The 23708-nt window shown below is 35.8% G+C and overlaps 1 pseudogene; it reads right to left on the bottom strand.

Moving 5' to 3' along the window:
- Window positions 1–1105: 1105 nt before the first annotated feature.
- LOC138715740 (DNA-directed RNA polymerase I subunit RPA1-like) overlaps window positions 1106–23708 on the bottom strand; it is a 188282-nt pseudogene continuing 165679 nt past the window's right edge.

Genomic DNA, 23708 nt, shown 5'->3' with positions numbered 1-23708 from the left:
TGAGGAGTTGGAAAAATGGAAAAAGGAAGTCATTGCTCTGTGATTTGGAGGGAACCTACAAATTACAGAGACAACTGTTATTTTTGTACAGTTAAGGTAGCTGGATATACTGCTAAAAACAAGAAAGATATTCTATATCCTAACATTCCCTCTGCCATTCGGCCCGTACCTCATGGTCCTGATATTCCCGTTCCGCTACCCCCTGAATCAGATACATTGCCATCTGGTTCCAGAAGCACTGAAACTGAATCTCCAGTGGATCATACTTATGAACCAGGCAATACTGGTGATGATAGATGTTTTAATCAAAGTGAGCTTAATGATTTAGTGAGGGATTTAAATTTGCCTAAAGAATCAGCAGAACTATTAGGTTCTGAGTTAAAAGAAAAGAAAGTATTGGCTGAAGGTACATATTTTTCATGGTACTGGCATCGTCAGAAGGAACTTGTCCCTTTTTTTTTTTTTTTTTTTTTTTGCTGAAGAAGAAAATTTAGTGTATTTCCAACACACCCTTGCCATCTTAAAATTTTATAACATAAACTATAATTCCAAAGAGTGGAGGTTCTTCATAGATTCTTCTCAGAAAAGTCTTAAACGTGTTTTGCTTCATAATGGAAACATTGCGGACTATTGCTGGATATTAAAAAGGGACTGCTCTGAACAACATGCAAGGAGGTCAAGGAGGAGAAAATTTGAAGTGCAATATTGAGGTAAGGTTATGAAAGTGCTTATAATTAATAATTAATATTAATTAATGATAAATTAGTGACAAATAGCAAATTGTGGCCTAGTTTTTCTCACAAAAGTCTTGTTGAAAATAATTTTTATGACGTTTCACAAAGCTATAATTTCATTTCTAGTTATTCACGAATTGTCTGAAAACCTGACGTGATGGGGAAAAATGGAGATTATTTTCGAATTCAGCACAAAAAATCAGTTTAGAATCGCCTATCAGATTGAAAACAACAGAAAATAAGTTCTGAAATGCAGAGCGGTGTAATCATTCTTATAACTTTCCACGTGTCTTAATGAATTCCTCACGATTTGTCAATAATTATGCAGCTCATTTATCGTCTTGGATAATCGGAAGTAAGACATTATAAAATTGTAGCTGTACTTTTTTTTATTTATTACAATTACAGTATTCTGTTAAATACAAAGTTCCATTCTTTTACTTTAATTACACATTTCAATCCTCTTCAAAACTGTGAAAAGGAATACTTCAGGAACAGATTGAACATCCCTGTTCCACCCATCACTGGCTGTCCAACCATCAGACGGCTTGTAGGCGACTGCAAGTCATCTCGTTTTCCTGCAAAAATGAAAGTATTCATAATTATACAACTAACATTAATATACTGTATGTGGTAAAAACAGCAGTACAATACAGTAATTTCTAGTATTGATGATAATCAAGGAAATAATTAATTGTAGTAACTATTAACAGAATATGATGGTTAATAATTGGTAGGCCCACTTTGTACTTCAGACAGAGATACAGCAGAACCTCTATTATCCGTGCTAATGAAGGGAGTGACTCAATGGTTAATCCATATCATAAAATTTAAGAGACATGATGAGAACCGATAAGCTAATACAGTGAATTGGATCCGTCTATGCTTATCTACATAACAAATAATAAAGTTTTCGCGCAGGCTTCTGCGGCTGGTGTACATGGTGTGTGGATAAGCTTCGGGGCTTCTACCGCCACCAACACCAAAACAACGCGGTGGAAGCCCCGAAGCTTATCCACACACCAAATAATAAAGTTATTTGTCACATTTTATTAGCTTGAACGTTTTCGGCTCCAAGGAGCCATCTTCAGAAAATTATGCCTGAGAAAACATATAAATAAGGACGATGAAAGAGTAATGGAACGGAGAAAAATTCTCTCCGGCGCCGGGATTTGAACCCGGGTTTTCAGCTCTACGTGCTGATGCTTTATCCACTAAGCCACACCAGATACAACTCCGATGCCGGTTAGAATCGTCTCAGATTAAGCTCCAACTCTTGGGTTCCCTCTAGTGGCCGCCCTCTGCACTACGTCATAGATGTCTATGAACGCATGACTGAAGTCCACACATGTGCTGAGGTGCACTCGATATGAGTGACTAGTTGGCCAGGATCCGACGGAATAAGCGCCGTCCAGTGTGGCTTAGTGGATAAAGCATCAGCATGTAGAGCTGAAAACCCGGGTTCAAATCCCGGCGCCGGAGAGAATTTTTCTCCGTTCCATTACTCTTTCATCGTATGATGACGCAGAATATCTGCATGGAAATATCATATGTACTTCGGTACATTAAAATAATATATATAAATAAGGGTTGGTACATACGTGTTATGTGATACAATGTGAGCAATAAGCAAGTTATGAGCCTCTGCTATAAACAATTATGAACTCCAAAGTGATTAAAAAGTAGTTAAAATAGGATAAAAGCTTATATAAGCTGTGATCAATAAAATATTAAAATAGAAAATGTTGTTCTGATTATAATTTGCTGAACCATCTCAGACAAAGGCTCCAGTATGTTGTCTTGAATGGAGACAATTCAACTGTAATACGGAATAAAATGTGGACCAAAATAATACATGCATAATAGGAAATTACAAACTAATAACAATGTTGAATCCTATACAAGCTTAATATAATAACATTAATATAATATCTGGTTACAAGCTTCGCATACCGAATTATGGACGGAACAGTTGCTATTAATCTGAGTAATGTTTATGAAATGATTTAAGCGGGGTTTAATAAGTTATAAAATAATTATTAATATGTCTAAACAGCGTTATCTTGGGTTATAATAAATGAACAAACTTACAATCGTGTGTGTGGTAACGGTGGTTCCGAAGTCTATGATGGTAGAGAGCCAACTGTTGGGTGCACTTCGTAACAGGTATTACTAAGCTTAGGTAACAGCTGATGGTGGAAGGGGGGGGGGAGGTTGGTTATAGGCTGACAAGCAGGCACGTGGGTTGTGTATTCAGATTGAAAAGTGGGATACGCAGATTGGGAACTTGTTCATTCAAAAGCGATATGCCTAAATTACATGCCCAGGCTATATGAAAGTGTTCGGCTGCGTTGATGTATTTACTAGGGAGAATAATGTGCAAAGCCTCATTTATATTGGTTAATTCATGGCCTCACTCCATCAGATGGGTGCCGAACTTAGACTTTCTCCTGTTATGCTTAAAGTCAGCAACATGTTCGCTGTACCTTGTTCTAAAGTTTCTACGAGTCTGGCCAATGTATTTATGTGAGCAGTTCTTGCATTACAACATGTATATGCCTCCACTTTGATTTTATCACTGGTGTTGAGCTTATCTGGAATGATGTTACAGTAGAACCCCGATTATCCGTCACCCTATTAACCGATTGATGGATTATCCGACTGACTTTCTCTCTCGCTCTTTTTTTTTTTTTTTTGATGTAGAAAAAATATGAAGTACTGTATGCACATTATATTAGTACGAATTTTTTCTGCAGAGTGTTTTCTTTACAAACCTTTACCCTTATACAGTATGGTCTACTCTTAAAGGGGCCGTACTGTCTAACTTTTATGCAAAATGTTTTCTACAGGTGTCAAAAGAAAACGTGTTGTACTACGAAAAAAGTACAAGTAATTTAATGGTTTGTAAAAAGAGAAACTGTGGTTCATCTAGCATCAGAATAAGAAATAGGAATTACAACTGTGCACGATTTAATGAAAAAATATATATAAAGTGTATAAAGTATGTAAATCTACAACATGAGACCTGTAGGCCTACTATTCCTATCTTTTTACAGACAACCGTCATAAGGAGTTTTGTCGTTGAAAATCAGACTTAAATTCAGTGGCGTAGCATGAAATTTTGAGCAGGGGAAGCTAACTCAAGTTGTCTTTCATGCAATATGAGAAAACGTATTACAAAAATATAGCCTTAAAATAAATAGTAGTCAATGTCAAGTCAGCAGTCGAAGATTGGTTGGAACCTCGTAAGTAACACCAATAAGGCATGACCTCAAATGATACGTAGTAAAATATGATTTCACGGTTTACACATATCTCTTAACAAATAGACACGTATACGTATAGCATTAGCTCACTCCCTGTCATACTTAGAGAAATCACAATATTAGTATCATTACGTAAGTATGCGTCTGTCTTTTGGTTGTGTCCTTCATTGACAGCAAGGGAGTCGGTCATTTGTTTTTTAAATCACACTTTTGTTCATAAGTCACTCTTGATAATAGAATTGTCTTAAAAAAATTCAAGTAAATTAGTGTCAGGAACTGTTATTTCGCTCATTATTTATTATATCAGCCACAATGCACACTAACACTTCAACTGAACACAATTGATGAAAAGGGATAACTCGGAAACTACTTATTTTCAATGTCAAAGCTAGCTTCTTGCGAGCCTTGCGACCAGGGTAGTTTAGTTAGAAAGGGATGGAAAATCTGCGGGGTGGATTAACAGAAGAAACCAGTCTGCTTGGAAGCTGGTGTGTGAAGGCTTCTTGTTTACTGCTGCATCACAAATCATCCTGAGCTGCCGCATCACAATATTTAACGCGTAAATATAAATTCTATTAAAATTAATAAATAATTTTCTCCATAAACTGCAGGTTTATTATTAAATTATTATTAACTGGGGAAGCTAAGCTTTTTAGCTTACATTGACGCTATGCCACTGCTTAAATTAGTGAACGTCTGATCTGTTATCTAGAATGTTAAAACAGAAGACCACAGAGGAAATTCCGAAACTGTATTAATCTATGCACTTAATTTATGAAAATCTTATATGGTACGGATTATCCGATTTTTTCGATTAACCGTTCATTCCACCCCCTTCATTACCACGGATAATAGAGATTCTACTGTATTTAATTTGTTATTTGAGCAGAAAGCTATGCCAATGCCATGGTTTTTTTTTTAAATTACTGACTTGGTTAGAAACTTTACCGAAATATGTCATACCAACCCATTCTTTTTTTTTGGTAGTAGGGGGGAAAGAGAGAGAGGGGGGATGGAGGGGGAGGGGAGAGGGAGGGCGGGGGAGGGGAAGGGATAGGGTGCGAGGGTGAGAGAGAGAGTGTGTGTTGGATAATCCGCTGATCAGTTAATAGGGTGACGAATAATCGAGGTTATACTGTAAACATGAGCTAATTACTGTACTTTTGAGCATTGTAACACGTTTCTTTTTGATGTGGTTCTTGAAAATGTATTTCTTGCTCTTGATTAGGTCCGAAGTAAATTTTATGAATAAGAAAACTATGACTTTGTAAAAAAAAAAAACAACAATAATAATAATAATAATAATAATAATGATAATAATAATAATAATAATAATAATAATAATAATAATAATAATAATAATAATACACATATACCCAAATCCCTTTAACATTTTTCGGGGAATTAGGAGGGGTGAGGGGTGTCAGGGAAAGATTTAAGGGAAGGAAAGCTAAAGGGGGAAATATTAAAGTGAAGTTTTACATTCTATTCACCATAGAATACGATTTAAAGCAGCAAATATTGCAGGAAAGCGTAAGAACAATGAAATAATGACCCACAGAAATAACTCAGACGTTACATTATTTCACTCCAAAAGTGTAGGAATGTATAGATGAACTGTAATGGGTATTAAAATATTGGCTTGCCTCGTGTCACAGCCCTTCTCAGAAAGTTCACCGACGCCTCAAAAGACATTTGCTGCAGAGGAGATACATTGTGTTCCATTTCTTTTCTGCTGAATGGATCATATTTCCCACTAACAGTCATGTAGTCTGTCACCAGAAGTAAGTTTCGTGGATCAACAGTGATGCCATACACTTGGAACACATCTTGGATTTCCTTAAAATAAATATACAATTTAACAACAGAGTATAACAACATTATTTATTTTTTGGAAAAAAAAATACAGAAAAATAAACTAAGCTATTTCAATTTGCGTACCTTCACTATTACTCTTCTAGCTGCTTCTATTCCGAAAGTCTCTGCCATTTTGTGGACATCATTTGTATAGAGTCGGTTGAGATCAAGAAGTTTATGAAATTTATACATTTCCTGAAAATTAAAAACATTATCATACAAAATCAGTAATCAGTTAGAAAAAAATAAGACTTTTTTGCTTGTAATAAATATAACCTCAGTACATTACAAAACTCGTGTTACGGTACCAATCTGAAATATCTGATAAAACGTTAACAGATGGTTAAGACCGTCAGACCTTCGTACTGGAAACCTGAGCACAAATCCCAGCAGAACTTATGGTAGATAAAAGCAGTGTCGGGGCAGGTTTTCTCGAAATATTTCTCATCTCCCTGCCATCATTTCATAATCTCTCGATAAAATTATCATTAATATCAGTGTGAAAAGTAAAATGAAATTAGTATACTATATTACTTTCACGAAACATCAATCCTATAGTAAATCTAAATGTTCCATACAAATTCACAGAGTTGCTAATTTGTGTCATTCAGGTATGATGTAGTGAACTGTAATCTCACATGTCATTTTTTTGTTAAATATTTACCTATATGACCAGCCTTCCTCTTGCAGGAATACATGTTGAAATGGATGGGCAAATATTAAAAAATTCGATGGCTTTCTTCATATTATCTTGTTTTGTGATGCTTCATCATCTGCTATGGTTATCTAGCATCTGAGTGAGGTGAAGATGATAATGCCAGCGAAATGAATCCAAGGTTACCCAGCATTTGCTCTTAATGGGTTGAAGGAAAACTCTGGAAAAAACCTCAATCAGGTAACTTGTTCCAACTGGGATTTGAACCAGGGCCCACTCGTTTTTTCCAGGGTTTTCCCTCAACCCATTAAGAGCAAATGTTGGGTAACCTTGGATTCATTTCGCTGGCATTATCATCTTCACCTCACTCAGATGCTAGAAGCATCGCAAAACAAGATAATATGAAGAAAGCCATCGAATTTTTTAATATCTGTCCATCCATTACTCCACAGAGGTGGACATATTGTCTTTCTTATATGCACTTTCAAACAATATGATTCAAAATATTTTACAATAAAATTTCCTCGTAGTGTATAAATAACCATCTCTTATTTACTGACTCTGGTAGAGCTTACAGCAGCATTAAATAAATTTTATTTGAACAGCTCTGTATGAATATGGTGCCTCTCACAATTATTAGAGACACTCAAATTTCGCGACTCGCGAAAATTTAAAAACATTGCAAAATGATGGGACACGCATTTTTAAGTAATTTGTAATATATTTACATGTATTTCAACACATCAAGTACCCGCGGTTTTTTTTTTAATTTGTCTCTATCAGCGACTTTCTACTTTTATTCGAGAAATTGAATAGCACTAGCAAAAAATCGTAAATTAAAGTCGTTATTCCCCTGCATTTTTTCTTCCTCTGTTTGCTTTCTTCAGCTGTTTGCTGACAACATAAAGTCCACTATAGTCTATTCAGTTGTTTTTCACGAGAAATTAGGGGTATTTTGATCGGTGTTCATTATAGATGCCTGTTGCTAGTAGCCAGAGTTGGGGTGTAGTCAATATATACTGCAGGGCTGTGTCTTCTGCAACGGTACTGATGATTTTAATTTACTTCTTTTGTGGTTTATGGATGGACAGTACAGAAGAATGTGTTCCAGATCTTCATCATGATTATTACACCACAGACAAATGTCAAATCGGTGTAGGTACAATTTTGTAACAATGTGACCTGTTCTGGCTTTTGTTAAAAATGTTTGAACATGTCTGGGCAAGTTTTTGTACATTTCCAGGTCATTTGGTTTCTTCTGTACAGAATGTAAAATTTTTCCTTTATCAGAAGAGAGCCAATTGTTGATCCATAGGTTTGTAAAATGATACTTTACTGAAGCAAAAGCACTGGATAGAGATGTCACTTGAAGAGGTCTTGGTTGCAAATATGTTGCCTGTTTTGCAATATTATCGACTTTCTCATTTCCAGGTACACCACAATGACTAGGTATCCATTGAAATGTTATTTCCTTTTGGAGTTCTTTTAGTTCACTTAGTTGTTTCTGAATTGGAATAATTCCATATGCATATAGGTTTGGTACATATTTGATTATATTAAATATAACCCCCTTGGAGTCGGTAAGTATGCAAATAGATTTTTCAGAAATTTGAGTAACACACTGAAGAGCAGCATCAATAGCTAGCAATTCAGTGTCAAGACTGGAGGAGGATGAACATAGTATGAAATAACTTTCTTGATATTTTGGAATATAATACCCTGCTCCTGATGTCCCATTATTAGGATTTAGAGATCCATCTGTATAAATTTGAAGGTGATACTTATTTATGTGCTGCAGAGTAGTTTGATGGAATCTAACTTAAGAATGTATGGAGGATCATTTTTGGAATGATTTCCTGGAATTTGTATGCTATGTTCTGGAATCTGGAAGTACCAAAACAAATATGTTGCTGCTATTAACAAAGTATCACGCCAATATAGATAAAATGCCACACTGACTCAAGCAAATTAGTGCTGACCGTTCCGTTGGTGATGTAACGACGATATCCGTGAATACCTGAAAGTGAGCGCTATTTTCATGATGGTGTTAACGAAAATATACGAGAATACCTGAATGTATAAAACTACATCTCGGCTCGCACGCCCATTATCTCCCTATCTCCACGCACTCCAGTTCCATTCTAGCAGTATAAGGAGAAGATTGATGTAGTACATTCATTATGCCACCGAAACTCAGTTTAGATGAACGGATCAAACAATTCTCCCAAGATGGAATGAAGAGGTCTGGAAATAATATTACAATGCTGTGCAATAAGCGAGTGCATGGAAAGCTACTATTTCTTTTTCCCCTTGCATACTATTAGAACTGTGAACAATACCTGTTGGCATACTGAGCTCTTTTAATTCAGGTATAGATGATCACAGAACCCAAGAATTTTCCTTTTCACCCAAGAAATTTAGGTGATTTTATTCAAGAAATTTGAGGATCCCTAACAATTATGTATGATTAAAGTTTGCATAGAAGATTCAAGATGTAAAATTAAAATCTATCATTAGACGAGTATTACCCTCCAATAGTCGTCGTCAGTGGTCTAGTGAGTAACATGCTTGCCACTGGAACCGAGGTTTGTAGGTTCAAATCCAGCTGAGAATAATGGATATTTAAGGATGATAAAAATCTCTACTATGGCTTCCTTTGCATCTCCAAATAGCTTATGCCACAGTCCACATGTCTACGTCCTCTTGGTTTGTCTTGTAGTCTGTCATCTTTTATACAGACATGTGGTTCATCCATTACCTTTTTGGAGTATTGTTGTTGTTTGGTCAACTGTCTGAACCTCACAAGTGATACCAAGAAGGCACCACTTATGAGGCAACTAGGCCAGAAGATAATGGAGTAGGGTAGCCAGTTCCTTTCACCCTCCATTGCATATATCACCCACAAGCTACATATTACACTAGTCAGACTTCAGATGTATACAAATAATTGTTCTTCCTCTGACACACATCGTCAAGTGAAATGTACCATTTGATAATAGACGTACATATCAACCAGAACCTCAATCAGAGGATTTGAAGTATCTGAGTATTAATAATCTCCCCATAACTAACCTGTTGCAGGGATAGTCTGCCTCCTCTCTGCTTGCAGCCAGCTGCCGAATTATTAACCCTAATCAGAGGATTGCCTCTTTCACCTCAGTTTAATCATAGAGCCATTGAGGGCTTCGCCCTCATTATCCCAGTCATGGGATCACGTAACAGGGCCCTTAGATTCAAAGTAAGGTTACCAGACATCCCTGTTTCCCAGAGACAGTCCCTGAATTTTGCTTTCTGTCCCTGGATTTAATAATTTTCCCCCAGATATACCCTGATTTTCATTGTTAATTATTATTGATGTGGTTTAATGATTCTTGCACATTGCTGTGATAAATTTTGCTAATGCACCTTTGCTGCTTTTTCATGATACCGTAATTAAAACTGAAGGTGAAGAAGTAACTGCAGTTGAGTCAAGAAGGTACATTTATTCAACTATAGTAAAATCCTTCATAACCGGCAATATCGAAACAACATCACTTTTGGATAGAGAGAAAAAAAAAACTAGATTTTAGTTTTGTTTAAATGGTGAAGGAAATAGTTCCTTCAACATCAGTCTTCTCTAGTGTCAATATGGCACCAGTTGTGTCCTCGTTAAAATCGAGGGCTGCAGTTGATGAGTGATGGTAAAGTAGTGATTGGCAAGTGTGTAACAAACATATCGCATGTTCTATGAAATCCCAGCTTGAACTACATGTACAAAGTGGTCAGCATAGAAAAAACCAACAAGAAGAAACAAATACTTTGAACACAGATGAAGAATCCTTCACCTTCAAGTAATCCTTTTAATAGAGACTTATGCAGTGCGATCATTGCAGCCAATATTCCATGGTATAAACTTGAAGTGTCTGAATTCACATCTTTCCTGCAAGCAACATGTTCCTCATCAATCAACACTATGCAACAATTGTCTGCAAGTCTGCTATGAGCAGTGTACAACGTAAGAGAGTACATAGGAAATGCTTTCATATGGGTTGCTGTTGATTAAATTAAATTATGGTTTATTTAATGATGCTTGCAACTGCAGAGGTTATATCAGCATCACCGGTGAGCTGGAATTTTGTCTCGCAGGAGTTATTTTACATGCCAGTAAATCTACTGACATGAGCCTGTCGCATTTAACCCATATATGCCTGAAATATTTTTTTGCAATTTTTGTGTATTTTTCAAATCTCATTTAATGCAGTATATAACTGAAGTATTTGTATGGTGTTTAAACATTCTAGTTGTAACTGGTTGAGCTAGAAACAGGTGTCCTTTTAAAAGGACAGTAGGCATATGAGCATACATTTTGAGGAGTAATTGTATACTATGCTTACATGAAAGGAAACAATGTAATTGTTGTAATTTACAATTATTATTATTATTAACAAATTATTAAGTTGTTACTTTATTACAGTTTATTTATTATTACTACTAATATTATTCTGAAGAATGATGCATTGTAGCTGAATTCGTTTTAACTCTAGAATGCTTTTGTTATTGAATAGTACCGTATTGCTATTGATACGTAAAAATAAGTAATAGGCGAAAAGAGTCTTGGAAGTTTCGAGGAGGAGGTTATATTGGGAGAGAAGTGACGATACATATAATGAAGCAGTTGCTGTGGCAATGTCGAAAGACAGGTTTCAGTTCATTTCTGAAATCTACATTTTTATGATAATGGCAATTTAGATAGAAAATAAGACGTCTTCTAAAAATACTAAATGAAAAACAATAGAAACTTATGTCCGTTCAATATCTCCCTCCAGAACGTCACCAGTCCTCTACTTGTAAACAGATCTTGCTGTGCAAATCTGGCTTTCAGGTATATCTCCCTGTGAAGCAGACTTGAATCATTTCAAAGGAAAAATCGTTCCGGAGCCGGGTATCAATCCCAGGACCTTTGGCTTAGCGCACCAATGCTCTGCCGACTAGCTACCCAGAAACTACACCTGACACTGTCTCAACTTTTCCCTTCATATCCACACATCTCAGTGGGCTGACAAGACGCCAGAAACCCAATTTTAAGTGCACACGAACTCTGTGTGGCATTTGTAGGCTGCATTATAGTGATATGTCTGTATGTGAGATGAAATTTCGCCCGTAGCATAATTTTCAAACGTAGATAGCATTTTATGCAGGGAAAATCCACTAAAATTGAAAAAGCAAAACAATTTAAAAATATATTAGGATTATGCCTACTGTCCTTTTAAAAGGACACACAAGTTTTCGTCATTGTCATGTCGCAATGAATAGATATTTCGAACACATTGTGGTTTCACGTTATATTTATGTTTATTAGGAGTCATTTGATCTACAACAATTTGTAAAATAATTCCGAACTGTAAAAATATTTAACATTCTTATCTGATTTGCGTCTCGGATGCCATAGCTGAAATAAACGAACAATTCTCACGTCCACATCTCAAACTCAATGACGACCAGAACTCTCATTACCAGTCTTACCACACCTAGCAAGTCTCTAATAAGACCAGTAATAGTGACACCTGTGAAAAATCATATGTGTTAACTGTAGAGAGGGTAATTTGAAACATTGACCACTGTCCTTTTAATAGGACAGTAGGCATATCTGGGTTAAACACTCTTAAGTGCCATCGACCTGGGCTGGGATCGAACCCGCAACCTCAAGCAGAGAAGGCTAGTGCTATACCGACTATGCTACTGATGCCGACTGGTTGCTGTTGATGAAACAACAAATTCTAAGGGTCGATTTATTGTGAATCTTGTGGTGGGGAAGCTAGAACCTGACAGTGCCTCAAAGCTGTTAGAGAGCTGGACTATACAAATCACTCAACTATTGCGAGATTTGCGAATGATGGATTAAAAGTTCTGTGGCCGACTGGAAGGCAAGAGGAGAAGGTACTATAGTCGCGACGCTGTTATTCCCAGCGTGACTCCTCCTCTTTCCTTATGTCTTTGGAAGTGAAGGCTAGGTAGGTAGTATCGTTCGTATCGTTCGCCATTTTTCTTCTTTCGTTGCCGAGCTACCAGACGAGGAATCTATTTGCCACACCGTTAAACATTATCATGTCGTAGCTCCTATGATAATAAATCAAACACAATGTAATTCAGCAAATAACTGAGCGGCAAATAATGTCCTCGTGTGCTTTCTGTGAACGCCAACAAAAGAGCCAAAATGGGGGGCGATTATATTAAGTATTTATGGAGCCTTAGGAAATGCATAACGTCATCATCAGCGAATAATAAGACGCACACGTTTAAATGTAGCCAGAAATAAGAGCGACGGGACTATAGTGATGTATTCCGATATGCTTAAAAGCTGCAACTGCTCTTAAAGTGTTTACCCCAATGTGCTTGACCCACAGACTGCAACGTGTTGCTGAAGATATTAGAGCTAAATTTACACAAGTGAACAGTGACAAAAAAATATTTTCTAAAAGCCCCACAACAAGTGCTACCTTACAAACAGCAGTTGCCACAGATACTACTGCCCCCGGAACCAGTGTTAACGAGGTGGATAGAAGCATTTAACTTCTATAGTGAGCATCTAGATGCTGTAAAGACTGATGTAGATTCTTTTGATCCTGAAAGTGCCGCATCTATATGTGAATCCCAGACTGCCTTTAGTGACTCCAAAGTGGTCTCCTCAATTGCAACTTCAGCTGGCTTCCAGAAATCATCAAATGTCTAGAAACATCAGGACTTACTCTGCAAGATTCTATTGGTGTCATAGAGGATGCTAAGTGCTGTGCATGAAGAAACTGTTGCAAGTGTATTGAGTAAATTGCAAAGTTTTGAAAAGAAATCCCGCGTATTTAACATTTTACCCGTGTGCCAAATTCCAAATGGAGATGATGTTGATCCACCCAAGGACATTTCTCCAGGTAAAATTCCTCTCCTAAAAATTTACTCCAGCTACATCATGTGATGTAGAAAGATCTTTCTCTGCATATAAGAACATTCTGAGTGACACACGTCTTTCAATGATCCCAGAGAACATAGAAGAATACATTATTGTTCACTGTGCTACAAAATTTAATGTATAAACGTGTTTTGAGTGTTGTAACTAACAAAATAATAAGTTTGTATTAAATATCTGATATTACATATTTTTCTCATTTTACATATTTTACAACATATTTCACTGTTTTTCACTACATATTTTGCTAAGTGACACTACATAAAAATCCCAGCTCTATTTATAACCATCATCATCTACACAGAACAGACATTATGTCTGTCCAGATTCAGAACAGTTGGGATGACAATCCTCTCTCTCCTTTTTTGTGTGCCCTGATCTCTTCTCTAGGGATGTAGTCCAAGACTGCTCTTGGGATTCTTGTCTTGTTCATCTTTAAGATGTGATCATTCCATTCTTTCGTGCAGCTCTGTACTTGATTCTGAAGGACAGTTATTGAAAGTCCCCATTTATTTATTTTTTTAATATTCGGTCCAGCAATGCACATACATCTTTCAACTTCTTTTCTGCTGATTGTAGTTGTTTTCAACCTTTAATTCTCAACACCCAGCTATCACAGATGCAATGTAGAACTAGTATAGCTGTGATTTTATAACATTTTAATAGAGTCTGTTTTTGTATCTTCTTAGATAATGCTTTTATTGTTCCACAGATGAACTGGAATTCTGAGAGTTTATTTTCAAAATTATATATACTCACATATACTGGTTGTTACAATGTTAATCACATCTTCTGATTACCCATCTGCTGTTCCACTGATCCTCCTCCAGATATAGTTCTAGCATAGCACACCTAATACCAGTGGTTTGCAAACATTTTAAAGGTGCGACCTACTTTTGGGTGAGACATTCGTTTGCGACCCCCATCCCCCCCTTTATCATACCAGTAATTAACCCACTTGAAAAATACAAATGCCAGTAAGATCGTGAACAACGATAATTACTCAAAACCAGAGATACACCCAACTTTTAATGTGTCAATACCTGCAAGACGAGAAATTGCAATATGCAAACCTATTTTTTGCATGATCGTGTTTTTTGCTGTATTTACAGCTATTGTTGTCAGGCCTTGAAAGTTAGAATTCTCACACAAAAACTTGTTGCTAGGGAAACCATTCTTCATAACAAAACTATACTGAAATAGATCCATTACAGTGCACTTATCGTTCCTTAGTTGCAATTACAGTGCAGTTTTGTGAAGACTTTGGAATAATAATGCTCTAAATTTTCAATGCAAAATATAAATATATTGTATTTGCAATTTTAAAAATCTGAACGTGCAAAAAATGTTGAACAACACACATCTGTGAAGTGCATTACAAAATCTCGGAAACTGAAAAACTCGTGAACTCGCTCTGCTCGTTTTTCAGACTTTGCCTCGATTTTGTAAAAAGCACATTCCAAACTTGTATCATAATGTACTATTTCAATTCTTTTCGCTTCTTAGACTGGCCTTCTTTTCTGATACACTGATAACACTTGAAATAATAGTTTGCGAAGCCAAGATGTTAGCATAACAGCCAGAGATAAAATCGACGGATTTATAAGGAAACTTGTTTTCTGGTAGACATTACTGGACAAAAAGAACATTTATTCATTCCAGTGCATTAAAGAAAAGAACTCGAGGAAAATTTAGCTATATATCGTATGACACGACAAATTCTTAGTTAGTTTTCGTGGACATACAATTGACTTTGCACAATTTTAAACAACAGTTCTTTTAATATCTTCCGGAAGAAACTCGAAACAATCATGACAGTGACAGATAGATACTGAATCCGTTTCTAACAGTTGCATTCAATTGGGGGGGGGGGGGAAGAAAAAACTTATTAAAATATGTGCTTACTGATGGAAGGTTAAAAGTATAATTTTTTTATAAATTTGCAAACTCGTATTTATGCACAATAAGTTTCCAGTCTATGATTTCTATCAAAACAAAAGTGAGAAATCTCCTTGAAATTGGAAATGATACAATTGGGTGAATATTGAATGCAGAGCGAAGATTTGAGAAGCTACTTTCTCAAAAACAGACACACTTACAGCATTAATTATTTTTTACTTTAGCTATACTTAACTACTGAAACTTTTTTAACTTTTAGGCTCTGAGGATGGTGTGAAGAAGCACCGAAACAGCTGTAAGCCGCACATGCTTACATAATTAACACGAGTAAGATCGCCATTTAATCAATTATTTATATTCAAGTGTTAAAAGTAGTGTACGAAAGATTCAACATGGATTTTTTAACTTTATTTTTATGTTCATTTTGTTTCTGAATACAACATAAATGTGTTAATAAGGCATTTCTGCTTTATTTTCTAAAACATCTCGCGACCCCTTCAACTCTTTACACGACCCTACAGGGGGTCGTTTGGAAACGTTGCCTTATACCACCCCTCCAAGTTGTTTTTGGTCTTTCTCTCTTGTGCTTTCCTTGAGTTATCCATTCCAGTATGCTTCTCTGTAGTTGTTGCTCTTTGATCCCTTTTAGGTGGGCATACCATTGTAATTGTTTCATTTTAATGTAGTCCAAAATTGTATCATCTATATTCATTTTTTGTTCAGAGTAATCCTTAAAAGGACAATTGGTTGGCTTTCTCATTTTCTTTGCCTTATTATAGACCATTTTGCCGCAAAGCGTTGTCCAGGGTGCATTTTGTGCCATCAACAAGAAGACATGGATAGACATCTTGCACAATGCCCTGCTCTGAAATCCTCCAAGGAAGTCGACCGCTACTGGGAAGCCAAAGCCCGAATGTTTTTAATTACTTAATCCGTAGTTTTGTTCACCACTTTCTTGTTTTTCGCTCAGTCAGTGATAGTAAATATCATGCACTAGCCATTAGACAAATAAATATTTGTTCTTTCTGTTAGTGGCCAAACTTCTGCTCCGTAAGTAATTATACTCACTTTGGGCTTTTTAGCAGAATATTATTTTATAATGAATAGCAAGCTGGCCTATCGCCTCAATCCCCAACCTGGAGGGCCAAAATTTAAAACAAAATTATGTTTATAATAATTAAAGGATTTCTTTTTTTCTAAGGAATTTAAATTTGCTACTTGTTTCACTATGTCATAATTTATTACTACTAATTATAATTGCCACTGAAAACTATTACATTTGTTTTTCAGTTGAGATTTTAAATTTGTATTTCAGTACTACGAGGCGCATCCATAAAGTAACTTTCCCACTCGTCCCACAGCTAGCAAGCTATATGTTGCGCAAAACGACTGCGTGTACGTGATAGAGTAATGTCCTGGCATGGCGTATGCGCTAGCGGAACTTCCCGAGTGCTCTTAGCAGCCGATTGAAATTGATCATCAGCCGTGCCAGGTCTATGGGCCTAACGTCATGAGCAAGCAGATGGTGCGTTGCTCCACAAGGTCGTCTGTGATGATGGTTGGCCTCCCACTGCGCTCCTCGTCATGCACATTTTGGCGTCCTGCTGAAAATTGTCTACAGCAGCAACGCACCATCTGCTTGCCCATAGACCTGGCACAGCTGACGATCAATTTCAATCGGCGCTATGCCCTGTGCATTCAAAAACTTTACCACTGACTGCACTTCACGCGGAGGGGCTGGAATAGGAACGTCCATCTTCAACCAATGCAACGAAGCTACTGAGAGCACTCCGGAAGTTCCGCTAGCGAATGCGCCATCCAGGACATAACTCTATCACGTACACGCAGTCGCTTCACGCAACATATGGTTTGCTAGCTGCGGGATGAGTGGGAAAGTTACTTTATGGACGCGCCTCGTATTTTATCAAGTATGTGTAAAATGTGTTGTCTGATGTCAGTATTATTTCATTGCAGCATCTAAAATATTATTTAAGTAAAATATATTATTTATTTTTACTTGTATTATTTTCCTGAAAGAGAACCCTTGAATGAAAAGAGAATCCAATACAAGACTAGTGGTTGTCTCATGTAAAAAAAAAAATGCCACTTAAGAACAACAATGAAAAAGCACTATCACATAAACCTTAAAGCAGGACGGACATCAAGTGGTCTACAAAACAATGCCAGGATGTGAAGACAATTAAAGAAATAAAAGAAGAAAGTTAACGAAGAATTTACACTATAAAAAAATTAAAATCTATACTAATAATAAATCTGTAGCCAAAATTTTTCTGGTAATTTTCGATTTTCCAAAAATAATTGGTATTAACATGTATAATTAACCATCCTGAAATGGAAAATCGCTTTTTTTTCATTTTTGTTTGTATGTCTGTCTGTCTGTCTGTCTGGATGTTTGTTACCTTTTCACGCGATAATGGTTGAACGGATTTCGATGAAAATTGGAATATAAATTAAGTTCGTTGTAACTTAGATTTTAGGCTATATGGCATTCAAAATACGTTATTTAAGAGGGGGGTTATAAGGGGGCCTGAATTAAATCGAATTATCTCGCTTATTATTGATTTTGGTGAAAAATGTTACATGACAAAAGTTTCTTTAAAAATGATTTCCGATAAGTTTTATTCTATGTAAAATTTTGATAGGCCTGATATTTAAGGATATACAAGACTTTTAAAATAACAATATTATAATACATTTTCATCGCCGCCTCAGATTATAGTGTTATTGTTCCTGCAATAACTCCTATGTGAAACATATAAAATTTTGAGTAGGAAGAAAAGACACATTTATTCATTCCATGGCAATGGCACATAGGAGATCGTGAATTCTTACATTTTCAAAAGAAAGAAATATAATTACATATCACTATATATGCCCATGTATGGTGGGTCCCTATCACCACGGCATGGCGCGTCCTCATGTTGCGGATAGAGGAGACGGCCTCCAGATATGGAGGGTAGCTGCGAATATATTGAATAAGCAGTCGTGGACAGCCGATAAGGGGTGGTCCTCCAGCTTGGGGGTTGGGCGAAGGGCTAACAACCCATCACCGTAAAAAACAGCTTGTTACGAATTCCTACAGTAAGCCTCGGAATAGGACTGATTCTCTGGCACGACCACAGCAAAGGAATAAGGTTTTGAGATTTGGCACTTGGAACGTAACTAGTCTTTATAGAACAGGAGGGGTAACATTAGTAGCAAAAGAACTAGCTAGATATAGAATAGACTTTGTGGGAGTACAAGAGGTTAGGTTAGATGGGAATGGCATATCACAAATAGGAGATTACTTGTTGTATTATGGGGAAGGAAACAATAATCACCAATTAGGAACAGGATTCTTTGTACATAAAAGAATAAAATCAGCAGTAAAAAAGGTCGAATTTATCAGTGACAGGTTATCATATTTAGTACTTAAGGGTAGATGGTGCGACATCATAGTTATAAATGCTCACGCCCCTACAGAAGAGAAAGACGACTATATAAAGGATAGCTTCTATGAGGAATTGGAACATACTTTTGATCAGTTCCCTAGATATCACATGAAAATTTTATTGGGGGATTTCAACGCTAAAGTAGGACGGGAGGATATTTTTAGACCAACTATTGGAAAAGAGAGCCTACACGCAATTAGTAGTGACAATGGAGTTAGATTAGTCAACTTTGCCACATCGAAAAATTTAACTGTCAAAAGTACAACATTCCCCCATAAGGATATACATAAATATACTTGGACTTCTCCAGATGGATTGACACACAACCAAATAGATCACATTTTGATAGATAAACGGAGACATACTAGTATAGTAGATATTCGAACTTTCAGGGGTGCAGACTGTAATTCTGACCATTATCTGGTGATTGGAGAATTAAGAGAAAGATTATCAGTAGCCAAGCAAGTAGAGCAACAAGTTAATATTACTAAATTCAATATTTTGAAATTAAAGGACGAGGAAGCTAAGCAAAATTATCAGGTCGAAATTTCGAATAGGTTTGCCACTTTAGAAAGTTCCGACGAAGTTGAGAAAGAATTAGATGTTAATAGTGTGTGGGAAAATATCAGAGATAGTATCAAAATTGCAGCTGAGCAGAGCATAGGTTATTATGAAACTAAGAAAAAGAAACCGTGCTTTGATGAAGATTGTTGCATGGTAGTAGAAAGAAGGAAACAGGCAAAATTGATATTCTTACAGGATCCAGTTGAGGAGAAGAGAGATAATTATTTCAATGAAAGACGGGAAGCAAGTCGTACACTTAGGAATAAAAAGAGAGGTTACTTGAAGGAAAAACTGAATGAGGTAGAAACAAATAGTAAGAATAAAAACATTCGAGATTTATATAAGGGTATAAAGGAATTTAAGAACGGATATCAGCCAAGGGTAAACGTGATCAAGGATGAGAATGGTGACTTGCTTGCAGACTCTCCATCAATCCTAAACAGATGGAAAAACTATTTTGCGCAACTACTAAATGTACATAGGCCAAATAGAAATGATCGGGACGATATTGAAATACAAACTGCTGAGGCATTTATACCCGAACCCACGCTTTCAGAAGTCGAAATTGCGATAGAAAATCTGAAAAAGTACAAGTCTCCAGGTATCGATCAAATTCCAGCAGAATTAATACAAGAGGGTGGGAGTGCATTATATAGCGAAATTTATAAACTTGTACTTGCTATTTGGGAAAAGGAAATTGTACCAGAACAATGGAAGGAGTCCATAATTGCACCTATTTTTAAAAAGGGGGACAAAACCGACTGTGGTAACTTTCGAGGAATATCACTTTTGTTGACGTCGTACAAAATTTTGTCCAATATTCTTTTGAGGAGATTAACTCCGTACGTAGATGAAATTATTGGGGATCATCAGTGCGGTTTTCGGCGTAATAGATCGACTATTGATCAGATTTTTTGTATTCGGCAGATAATGGAGAAAAAATGGGAGTATAAGGGTACAGTACATCAGTTATTCATAGATTTCAAAAAGGCATATGACTCGGTTAAGAGGGAAGTATTATATGATATTCTTATTGAATTTGGTATTCCCAAGAAACTAGTTCGATTAATTAAAATGTGTCTCAGTGAAACATACAGCAGAGTCCGTATAGGTCAGTTTCTATCTGATCATTTTCCAATTCACTGCAGGCTAAAGCAGGGAGATGCACTATCACCTTTACTTTTTAACTTCGCTTTAGAATATGCCATTAGGAAAGTTCAGGATAACAGGCAGGGTTTGGAATTGAACGGGCTACATCAGCTTCTTGTCTATGCAGATGACGTGAATATGTTAGGAGAAAATACACAAACGGTTAGAGAAAACACGGAAATTTTACTGGAAGCAAGTAAAGTGATCGGTTTGGAAGTAAATCCCGAAAAGACAAAGTATATGATTATGTCTCGTGACGGGAATATTGTACGAAATGGAAATATAAATATTGGAGATTTATCCTTCGAAGAGGTGGAAAAATTCAAATATCTTGGAGCAACAGTAACAAATATAAATGACACTCGGGAGGAAATTAAACGCAGAATAAATATGGGAAATGCGTGTTATTATTCGGTTGAGAAGCTCTTATCATCCAGTCTGCTGTCCAAAAATCTGAAAGTTAGAATTTATAAAACAGTTATATTACCGGTTCTTCTATATGGCTGTAAAACTTGGACTCTCACTCTGAGAGAGGAACATAGGTTAAGGGTGTTTGAGAATAAGGTTCTTAGGAAAATATTTGGGGCTAAGCGGGATGAAGTTACAGGAGAATGGAGAAAGTTACACAACACAGAACTGCATGCATTGTATTCTTCACCTGACATAATTAGGAACTTGAAATCCAGACGTTTGAGATGGGCAGGGCATGTAGCACGTATGGGCGAATCCAGAAATGCATATAGAGTGTTAGTTGGGAGACCGGAGGGAAAAAGACCTTTAGGGAGGCCGAGACGTAGATGGGAGGATAATATTAAAATGGATTTGAGGGAGGTGGGGTATGATGATAGAGACTGGCTTAATCTTGCACAGGATAGGGACCGATGGCGGGCTTATGTGAGGGCGGCAATGAACCTTTGGGTTCCTTAAAAGCCATTTGTAAGTAAGTAATCACTATATATGCTGTATCACTATTTAAGTTATTTGAAGGGTTCAGAACCATAGTGGGCCAAGCGCCATTTACTGAAGATGTAGAAAACAATGGTTAAAATTAAGTTATTACCATAATTCAATGGAAACATATAGCAAGTAATATAAAGTATACACATTAAAAATAAATGATATGTCAATCTTCATTAAACTATAGTTGCGTGTAATAACAAATAGGAAGCATGTTAAAGGAATTGTCATTGCACCAAATGAGTGGTCTCTGGATCAAAATGATCGCATTTTAATTATTTAAATACAATTTAAATTAAGTAACATATTAAATGATTTATCCTTCTATCAAACACGAATATTCCCTGAATCAAACGTCCTATTTTAATTATGTAATTACTTTATATATTTATTTCTAATGGGTGCAGAGGAGCGCACGGGTACAGCTAGTAAGTAAATAAATCTAGTATCAAGGTGTCTAAAATAAATCGTATATGAGTAAAAATAATGATCAATTCGAAGAAATTAGTGCCTGTTATAAAACGTATGAACCTGTGATGTTACATTTCGAGAAGAATGGATTGATCTCCAGTCTCGTGATGTTATACAATAAGACATCTAAACAACGATAAGGCCTCTTGGAAGCATTTGAATGCACTTTACTGCATAGCTGGAAGGGGGAGAAGTCGGACACATAATAATTTATTTATTTTTTTTTTTATTTATTTACAATATTAACGTGCAAAACAACAGCACAAGGCCAATTACAGTTTAGCACGATACAAAACACAACAAAACAACAAATGATGATGAGAATGAATGTTAGAAAATGGCAATGAGATGAAATACAAACAATATAATAGTCTACATCAATCATAGATCAAATAAAAATTATAAAATCATAAATTAGTACAATAAGATAATTGAAATAATGGAATAGTCTACCTTAATCAATTGACCAAATGCAAGAGAAAAAAAAATGGACAAATAATTATTAAAATTAGAATAATAATAATAATAATAATAATAATAATAATAATAATAATAATAATAATAATAATAATAATAATAAGTTAAGGCCACGGCCTTCTCTAACGCTCAACCAGGAGAAGCACGATTATTAAAGGAAAATACAACGCCAATTCTATCTTTAACTCAGTATGTCATTTGAAAAACACACAAATTTACTAATTTAAGCATATCTCATAAACATCACTACAATTTTTACAGTACCTGAAAATTTATTCCCTCAGTCTTCAAAGTAAGCCGTTGAGTTTCTTGATTCACATATGTGATTGCACGCTTAATTAGGGGCACTTCCCATATGACTGACTTCTCAGAAACTTCAGTCAACAGGTTTGTTAAATCAATTCTTTTGTATTTCACTGGTAACTGCAAAGAATAAATTCATTACAATTGGCTGAAATAAAATTTACATTATTATCTAAGAATTACATATGAACAGCTGAGTGGAAAAAACTTGCAAGCACCAAATTTAAAGCTTTACAGGAACATAAAAACACTTCATGCGTTTTTTCAACAACCTCCTAGATTCTACTGCCTATATTGGAGGTTGTACTTCCATTTTCAACCAACAGAATTCGCTACAGTATAAAACAGAGTACGTGAAACTTGTTTCTATTAAATATTGTATTAGGAAAAAAAGTCGCAATGTTTTTCCGTTCTAGTATTCATACAGAAAATCTTCAAATAATTTTTCTGTTACACTTTTTATATGATAGGTAATTATTTTAAAGTCCCTTTTCAAAAACAGATATTATTCAGAGGTGTCAGGATAATGACAATGGCAATATTAATTGAATAAAACAAATGTAATACTTACAGCAAACTTCACTTTACACCAGAGTTCCTCTTCAGAGTCATAATCATATTCAGTCACACTAGATATTGAGCAGACTACTGCCTTTCGTCTGGCCTCATATTCCGCTGATACTTTGGCCTCTCTCTCTCTAAACTTGAGCAAAGAGACATGAAATGCTATTTTCATATTGTTTGTAAAGGCGTATTCTAATTTGTTTTTAAGTCTTCCTTATATAATCTATTGTTTATGTTTAAAGAATAAACGTGTCACATGCAAATATAAAACACTAATTTCTACGAAAACAATAAACATACGAAAAAATACATGCATCAAAACCAAGTTATAATGTAATGTAATGTAATGTAATATATATTAACATTAATGAATATCTTGCTCTGATGGTATTTTACATTTAAATAACTAAAATGCTCTCTCAA

The sequence above is a fragment of the Periplaneta americana genome, chromosome 15, assembly GCF_040183065.1.
Source record: "Periplaneta americana isolate PAMFEO1 chromosome 15, P.americana_PAMFEO1_priV1, whole genome shotgun sequence".
NCBI classification, from domain to species: Eukaryota; Metazoa; Arthropoda; class Insecta; order Blattodea; family Blattidae; genus Periplaneta; species Periplaneta americana.
The sequence above is the reverse complement of the archived record's forward strand: the minus strand, read 5'-3'. Positions and strand labels throughout refer to the sequence as shown.